This window comes from Nicotiana tabacum, chromosome 5 (genome assembly GCF_000715075.1).
Source record: "Nicotiana tabacum cultivar K326 chromosome 5, ASM71507v2, whole genome shotgun sequence".
NCBI lineage: Eukaryota > Viridiplantae > Streptophyta > Magnoliopsida > Solanales > Solanaceae > Nicotiana > Nicotiana tabacum.
Genome location: NC_134084.1, coordinates 135,313,290 through 135,323,028, shown reverse-complemented (window position 1 = coordinate 135,323,028; position 9,739 = coordinate 135,313,290). Strand labels below are relative to the sequence as shown.

The following is a 9,739-nucleotide window of genomic DNA, read 5'->3' as shown; positions in this document are numbered from 1 at the left end:
ATCGTGGCTCTCTGTACCTTAGTTGACAGCTTGTGTGTTCACTAATACTTCTCATTTCACTTTACAATTCTCTTTCTTCTTCTCTTTAATGTCCTTCTCCTTGACTCCAATTAGTTCTAAGCTTTGGTTTCAACGAGTGTGTGTCAATGGCGGAAGCTATACAATACTTTGAATTGAATACCGGAACTAAAATTCCGTCAATTGGTTTGGGCACGTGGCAGTCCGATCCTGGTGTCGTCGGCCAAGCCATTGAGACTGCTATCAAGGTCCTCTGTTCCATTGCGATTACCTGCAATTATCTTTTAAATGACTTGATTGTTTAAATATTTTTAATATCGTCAATGCATAGAATATAAATTCATTTATTAAAGTATTTAAGTTATATATACATAATTTTTACACTAGCATAGACTTAAATTATTTTACTAAATTGTTTTAATATATACTACTAATTAAATGTCGTTAACAAGGAGGGGAGCCTTGTTGTAACTGGTAAAGTTGTTGTCATGTGATCAGGAGGTCACTGATTCGAGCCATAGAAACAGTCTCTTGCAGTGGTCCGGTCCTTCCCCGGACCTTCGCATAACGGAGCTTAGTGCACCGGGTTACCCTTTTTAACTGTCGTTAACTAATAAAATCACATGATTCACATGTCAAATTTTCTTTCTCACATAATTATATTACTATTAGAATTTGGCATAACATTTCCAATGCCGAAAAAGTTGGAGTACTACAATTGTTACACTATTTTGCTACTAATATATGCTTTTATGGATCAATTTTAGAAAGTCACCCACTTTGAAGTGTCACATGCAATTAAGCGATCCCATATCTATAATCGTGAATTATATGCTATTTGGGTAGCAAAGGGATGATTGTTTAGTGTAAGAAATTAGAGCTATGTCATTTTTGGTATTCGGCACAGTTTCTGAGTTAATTATTCATTTGTCGTTTACGCTGCAAGTTGGATACTGTCATATTGATTGTGCTCAAGCTTATGGCAATGAAAAGGAGGTAATTTGAGTTAACAATAGAGCAAATATAGGCTTTTCATAGATAAATATATCTAGCATACTCATGTTATTACAAATGGCCTTGTTAATCTATCACTTGCCTAGATACAATATAGGGTGTTATGTTGAAATGTCTGTTTTTGCCGAAGCGTTTCTAAGTTATTACTTCCCTTTCATATGTCTTGTACATGTTCCTCAAATGCTGGTGCAGAGTGAAAAGCTTTATGCATTTTATCTTGGATCTCAGATATCAGTACAAAATCCATAATGTGTTTAGAGGAGTGAATTTTATTAAGAACATGCACTCTTTTGCAAGCCGTGTCTAGTATTTGTGTCTCCTGTCAAAGTTGGAATTGTTGCGGAAGCCAAATGTATATAATGTGAATAAGTCACAACTACTATACCAAAAATTATGACAACCACCAAATAATAAATAAGACAATAAAGCAACAATAAAAGGAACACCAGAATTTACGATGTTCGGCTAATTTTGCCTACTCCTCGGACACAACCAATATTTTATTCCACTCCAAAATACAAGTGAAATAATACTAAAGAGAGAAGATACAAATGCCTTAAGAAGATAAGAAGGCAAATGAGAGGTGTGTTTAAATCCTAAACATTAAGCCTTCTTTTATAGGGGGAAAATCCCCCCAACTCTTCTTTTCCCACCGATGTGGGACAAAAATATTTGCCAAACTTAACAAATCTCCACATTGGCAAAATTCCACATCTTCAATTTTCTCTCAATAACAAATTTTGATTGTGTCTTCATCTTCAATCTTCAGTTTTCAACAATGTTGATCAAATCCAAACAATGTTGAAACTTGACCGCAGTCACCACCTTTGTCAGCATATCAGCAGGATTCTCCGTAGTATGAATTTTTTTCACCGTGACTCCACCTTCTTCTATGATTTCTCGTACGAAATGATACCGAACATCAATGTGCTTCGTCCTTGCATGATAAACTTGGTTTTTCGCTAATTGAATAGCACTTTGACTATCACAAAAAATTGTGATACCTTTTTGTTCAACATCAAGCTCCTTTAGCAATCCTTGAAGCCAAATTGCCTCTTTCACAGCCTCTGTAATAGCCATGTACTCTGCCTCTGTTGTAGACAAAGCAACTGTTGACTGCAAAGTAGACTTCCAACTAACTGGTGTCTTTGCAAAAGTAAACACATAACCAGTAGTTGATCTTCGTTTGTCTAGATCACCCGCAAAATCTGAGTCACAATATCCAACTACAGACTGATTGTCTTCCTGCTCAAAAACTAACCCAACATCTACAGTATTATGAATATCTCGTAGAATCCACTTCACAGCTTGCCAATACTCCTTCCCTGGATTGTGCATATATCTGCTAATAACTCCAACAGCTTGTGAAATGTAAGGCCGTGGGCAAACCATTGCATACATCAAGCTACCAATAACATTTGCGTATGGTACCTTTGACATATACTCTCGTTCAGCTTCATCCATTGGCGACATAGTAGTACTTAGCTTAAAATGGGAAGCAAGTGGAGTATTAACTGGCTTAGTCTTGTCATCTATGCCAAAACGTTGAAGTACTCTCTTCAAATATTCCTTTTGAGATAAACAGAGTTTCTTTGAACGTCTATCTTTAATTATCTCCATGCCAAGAATTTTCTTTGCCTCACCCAAATCCTTCATCTCGAACTCCTTCTTCAGTTGAATCTTCAACTTATCAATTTCTTCTGAATTCTTGGAAGCTATCAACATATCATCAACATATAGGAGAAGATATACAAAGGAACCATCTTTAAGCTTGTGCAAATACACACAATGATCGTATTTGCTTCTCTTGTACCTTTGCCGCAACATAAACTCGTCAAATCGCTTGTACCATTGTCTAGAAGATTGTTTCAATCCGTACAACAATTTTTCAAGTTTGCACACCATATTTTCTTTTCCAACAACTTTGAATCCTTCTGGCTGAGTCATGTAGATTTCCTCCTCCAAGTTTCCATGTAAAAACACAGTTTTTACATCCATCTGAACTAGTTCCAAATCCAATTGTGCTACCAAAGCCAACATAATTCTAATGGAGGAATGTTTTACAACTGGAGAAAATACTTCATTGTAATCAATTCCCTCCTTTTGAGCATATCCTTTGGCCACCAATCTTGCTTTGTAGCGAACATCTACTTGGTTAGGAAATCCTTCCTTCTTTGCAAATACCCATTTGCACCCAATTGCTTTCTTTCCCTTCGGGAGATTGGCCAATCTCCATGTATGATTCTGATGAAGGGACTGTATTTCATCATTCATGGCAATCCTCCACTTATCTTCTTCTGAACTTTGGACTGTGTCTTTATAAGTGGTAGGAACATCATCAGCTACAATTGAGGTTGCACAAGCAACCGTTTCTATGAGACGAACAAGTTTCGTTATTGTCCTTTTTGGCCTGCTGGTTGCTATTGATTCAAGTTGTTGTTGAGGTTCCTGAGTTGGAATCTCCTCTACTGGCTCTCCTTCCAGAGGGTAATCTTCATTTGTTTCCTCCTCTGCTTCTTGTGTAGGAAAAATAAATTTTCCCTCAAACTCCACCTGCTTAGAAGCACCTTCGTTTTGTTTGGTATCTTCTGTTACCTTATTTACCATAGCAGATTCATCAAAGGTAACATCCCTGCTGAATATTACTTTCTTTGTCATAGGACACCATAAGCGATATCCTTTGACTCCAGAAGTAATTCCTATAAAAATAGCCTTCTTTGCCCTTGGATCCAATTTTGACTCTGTCACATGATAATATGTAGTTGAGCCAAACACGTGCAAAGAGTCATAATCTACAGCAGGCTTTCCATACCATTTCTCAAATGGTGTTTTGCCATCAATAGCAGCAGATGGTAGACGATTAATGAGGTGGCATGCATATGTAATTGCCTCAGCCCAAAATTCTTTGCCCAAGCCAGCATTGGACAACATACACCGTACCTTCTCCAGCAAGGTCTGGTTCATACGTTCTGCCACTCCATTCTGTTGGTGGTGTATGTCTAACAGTGAAGTATCGGACGATGCCATCATTTTCACAGACCTTATTGAAATGATCATTTTTGTATTCACCTCCATTGTCTGTGCGAATACACTTGATCCTCCTGCCTGTTTGATTCTCCACCATCGTCTTCCATTTGAGAATAATTCCCAGCACTTCATCTTTGCTTTTCATTGTATACACCCACACTCTTCGGGAAAAATCATCAACAAAGGTTACAAAATAGTGCTTCCCACCCAATGAAGGTGTTTTGGAAGGACCCCAAACATCAGAGTGTACATAATCCAAAATGCTTTTAGTATTATGGATCGTTGTACCAAATTTAACCCTTGTTTGTTTCCCTTTAACACAATGCTCGCAAAACTCCAAGTTGCAAGCCTTGACTCCCTTTAACAATCCTTGATCTGATAGAGTTTTCAAGGATTTTCCTCCAGCATGTCCCAAGCGCATGTGTCATAGCCTGGTTGCTTCTATTTCTTTGTCGTCATTGGATGTCACTGTCGCTGTCCCAATAACTTTACTGCCACAATAGCGGTACATATTATTATTCTTCCGATTAGCCTTCATTACCACTAGTGCACCTGAGCATACTCTCATCACTCCATTTTCTGTAATGATTTTGAACTCTTTTGATTCTAGGGCTCCCACAGAGATGAGATTCTTCTTCAAGTCTGGTACATATCGAACATCTGTTAATGTTCTAATCATTCCATCGTGGTTCCTTAATCGTATTGAACCAATCTCATATGAGGTAAGAGGGTTGTTATCCGCTGTGTGAATGATTCCATATTCTCCTTCTTGAAAATCCACGAACCAGTCCCTGTTGGGACACATATGATAGCTACAAGCCGAGTCCATCAACCATATGTCTGATGATGTTGATGAATCTGTTGTAAATAATGAGAAGTCTGAATCATCACAATCAGCTACATTTGAATCCATAATGGCCTTTCCATTATTATATTTGGCCTTATTCTTCAACTTCGGACAGTCTTTTTTCCAGTGCCCTTTTTCTCGACAAAAGGCACATTCATTTTTGCTGGGTCTGGATCTTGACTTGGATCTTCCCTTCTTTGTCCTCGTTTGATTTTGAGGACGACCCCTCACAAACAGTGTTTCTCCTTCTCCGCCCTTCTGTTTTTCTCGCTTTCTTTGTTCATAGCTGTACAAAGCCGAACAAACTTCTCTGAGAGAAACTTCGGCATTTCCATGGAGTAGAGTAATTTCAAGGTGCTCGTACTCATCAGGAAGCGACGCCAACAATATCAAGGCTAAGTCACCATCATCATAAGTTGTATTCATATTTTGCAAATCTGTGACCAACTTATTGAAACTGGTGATATGTTCATTCATCGTGGTACCAGGAACACAAGTGAAATGAAACAGTCTCTTCTTCATGTACAATTTATTTTGACGGTTTTTCTTCAAAAATTTATCCTCCAGTGCTTTCCATAATTTACTTGCAGAAGTTTCATTTGTGTATGGATATTTCTGCTCTCTAGCAAGGTAGGATCGAATGGTACCGCAAGCAACACGGTTGATAATTCTCCAATCTTCTTCTCCAATAACATCTGGTCTTTTTTCTTCAATGGCAAGATCTAGCCCTTGTTGAAAAAGGACATCTAGAACCTCGCCTTGCCACATCCCAAAATGTCCTGATTCGTCAAAAATTTCTACCACAAATTTCGCATTTGACACAATTCTTGTCATAAGCAAAGATGCCAACGATGACGTATTATTGACACTTGATGTAGATTCTTCTTGTTTGTTGTCTCCCATTTTGACACAAATATTATTTAATAGCTGACGACACAAATCAAGGTTATTTCATTTCTGGTGTGGAAGATTAGACTAAGCTGCAACCACAGAGCATACTCAGACAGAACCTTGACTCAGTTACCAAGATAAATCTTTTATGATGTGGAAGATCAGACTATGCTGCAACCACAGAGCATACTTAGACAGTACCTTGGCTCTGATACCAATTGTTGCGGAAGCCAAATGTATATAGTGTGAATAAGTCACAACTACTATACCAAAAATTATGACAGCCACCAAATAATAAATAAGACAATAAAGCAACAATAAAAGGAACACCAGAATTTACGAGGTTCGGCTAATTTTGCATACTCCTCGGACACAATCAATATTTTATTTCACTCCAAAATACAAGTGAAATAATACTAAAAGAGAAGATACAAATACCCTAAGAAGATAAGAAGGCAAATGAGAGGTGTGTTTAAATCCTAAACATTAAGCCTTCTTTTATAGTGGGAAAATCCCCCCAACTCTTCTTTTCCCACCGATGTGGGACAAAAATATTTGCCAAACTTAACAGGAATAACATCTTAATGTTAGAAGCTTTGAACTTCTTTTTGTACAATGTTTATGGTTTTCGCTCGAGATTAATCTTGCAAACCATTTGCCGGACTAATAATTTATTACTCTCTGTTTAAACTATGATTTATTCCTATTGAATGTAAGATGTGATCAATATTTGTGTTCCTCTTTTCTACAGTAATCTAGAACTGAAAGTACTACCTCTGCTTACTTTTTTATTTTTATTTAGATTGGTGAAGTTCTGAAGAGACTGTTCAAAGATGGTGTTGTCAAGAGGGAAGATCTCTTTATTACATCCAAACTCTGGTAATCAAGATTCAAACGAATTAATAAATGACGCCTTTTTCTTCTTTTGTCACCCTTAATATAACAGTCAGATTTCTATCCTTTTGGAAGTTGACTTATTCAATGTTTGTGATATCATCAATTATTTAGCATCGCTCTTTCATTTAGTATTGTTGAGCTCTCACTCACGTACTCTCTCTCTCTATCTCTTTTGTTTTATGGGACGTAATGGTGCTTTTGAATATTTTGATAATGGAATAAATACTCTAAGCTGCCTTTAACAACGAGATGTTTTAATTCACTGATACACTCTTTTCTTCATTTATATGCAAAAGAATCTTCTTTGTTTCTGAGTTTTACAAGAACAAAGACGTGTCCTAGTTGATTCAGATGACATGCATTGAAGCAATTTCAATGTTGGTGAACTCTGGTTCTTTTCCATTAACTTTTGTTCCTTGTTTTTAAAGATATGAACAGATTGTGATGTATCAACTTGTGTAGGTGTACTGATCATGCACCTGAAGATGTACCGGTGGCGTTCAAAAAGACTCTAGATGATTTGCAACTTGACTACATTGATCTGTACCTTGTGAGTACTGCTTAACGGAAGCTTTTCATATGCTACTGTTTGTGATTCTTTCAGTTTTGATTTACTATCTTTTAGAAATATCTGCTGCTATATTGTGCTTTGACTCGAATTCTGAGTACTTACATTTTCGGTTTTCCTTTTTGGTTTTATCTTTTTTGGAAGATTCACTGGCCTGTCCGGATGAAGAATACTGCCGATGCCTTTAAACCTGAAAATCTAATTCCAGCAGATATACCTAGCACATGGCAAGCAATGGAGAAACTTTATGATTCTACGAAGGCTAGAGCTATCGGGATTAGCAATTTCTCTACTAAAAACTAGGAGATCTTTTGGAAATAGCTCGTATTCCTCCTGCTGTTAACCAAGTGGAGTGCCACCCTACATGTCAGCGAACAAAATTGCAGGAATTATGCAAATCCAGGGGAGTGCATCTCTCTGTAAGCTCACTAACAAAAAGCAGTTTTCAGATTTGTTGCATATATTTTCTGCCTGCTTTGAATTGGTTGATCTATTACTGTTAATCAGTTTCATGAGTAGACTGCGGACTATTACATTCATTTATTTAAGTCTTTTCATTTGTTTATTTCTTTCAGGGTTATTCACCGCTCGGTTCTCCCGGTTTTGTATTCCTTAAGGGTGATGAGGTTCTGAAGCAGCCTGTTGTACTCTCAGTTGCTGAGAAATTGGGAAAGACTCCGGCTCAGATTTGTCTTCGCTGGGGTGTGCAGATGGGGCATAGTGTACTTCCTAAAAGCACAAATGAATCCAGGATCAAAGAGAATTTCGATATTTTTGACTGGTCCATACCCGATGACTTGTTCTCCAAGTTCTCCGAAATTCAGCAGGCAAGTTGTTTATGTTTTCCTTCTTATTCAATACCTTTTGTACTTTATTTTGGTTTCTCACCCGATATCTGGTACCTGCATTGGGGCCCGATTAAATCCGAATTCGTGCCAGGAAGTCCTATATTTTTTTTTTTGGGGGGGGAGGGGGGGTAAAGCCCTCCCCAACGAAGGCAACCATATTCTAGTTAAGGATGAAGTACTTACCACTCCACCACGACCCTTGTTCATACCTTTTGTACTTTCAAGTCATTTCATATGATTAAGGTTGCAATTATATATCAGTAGTTACTTTTTACCAGATTTAAATGTGAAAATGCATTAGGACCAAAAAATATTATATCTTCTCAGGAGATAGCATTAATCCCTTTTCCATGGAAGGAAAAAGAAAAGAAGTAAACAAATTGATAAAAATACTTCAGCCTGCGTTTTGTGGTTGTTAGACTTTAGAAGAACTCAGTATTTTGATATTTGAAAGGGAGCCTTGGTCACAGGTTCGAGCCATGAAAACAGCGCCTTGCAGAAATGCAGAGTAAGGCTGCGTACTATAGATCCTTGTGGTCCGGCCCTTCCTTGAAAACTCATGGGTCATGGCTATATGACTGAACCAGATAGTAGTTTAATTGGCTAGTTACACAACCTTCCCACTCCCCCACCAAATAGATAACAGAAAAAGTTTTGTTACTGTGGCAAGACTTTTTGATATCCATGAATAGTCGATTAGGCTAAGAAACGTAGGATGGGAGTGATCTCTGAAAGAGTGATTTTGTTTTGTCAATGTAGCTTTTCGAGTTATCAATCTAAACTATCTTCTATAAGGAGCTTGAATCGTTAGTTTACTAAGTTTTATTACCATTTACCATTGTCTCACCACTGCCCCTAATTCTTTTATAATATCGTTGCAGACTCATTGAATTAAACTTTGATGGTTGAAGATTTTCTCTATAAATGCATTTACCAGATATATTCATCAAGAACTTTTCTGGATATATTTTAATTGGATTCTTGGCATTATTTTTGCATTGTGCAGGCAAGCCTGTTTAGAGCCACTCCATTTGCCAAAGTTCTTGAAGAGATATTGGATGGTGACTTCTAGAGTTACAGTCAGGGGCGGAGCTAGAGTGCCGAGAGCGGGTTCGGCCGAACCCAGTAGCTATAATTCAAACCTTGTTTTTGTCTCATTAAAAATCCATTGAATATGTATAAATTATTTATTTACAACTCAATAACTTAAAACGATTAGAATCCCCAACCCTCTGGTTACAGCAGATAATATTTTTCATGTCCCTTTGGGGATATCCGATAAAAAGGAAACATTTCCATAATTTGATTTGCTGTGGACATGCTCTGTGATTGGGCGTCATCCTTTCAAATTGTGGGTTTTTGTGATGCCGATTGGGCGTCTTGCTCAGATACTCGTCGATTAGTGAGTGGATTCTTCTTAAGCATGGGCAATTGCCCTATCTCTTGGAAATCGAAGAAACAACAAGTCGTCTCTCTCTTCGGCGGAAGCTGAATATCGCTCTATCCTGCGTCTAGTAGCAGAACTTTCGTGGGTTGTGCGTCTCCTCTCCGATCTGTCCGTTTCTCCCTCGCTTTCGATTTCTGTTTGTTGTGACAATCAAACAGCAATTCACATAGCGCGAAACCCGG

At 37.8% G+C, this 9,739-nt stretch overlaps 1 pseudogene; it reads left to right on the top strand.

Annotated features, from left to right (window-relative positions):
* On the top strand, positions 1-9,411 carry LOC107770712 (NADPH-dependent aldo-keto reductase, chloroplastic-like; annotated as a pseudogene).
* Positions 9,412-9,739: the final 328 nt, after the last annotated feature.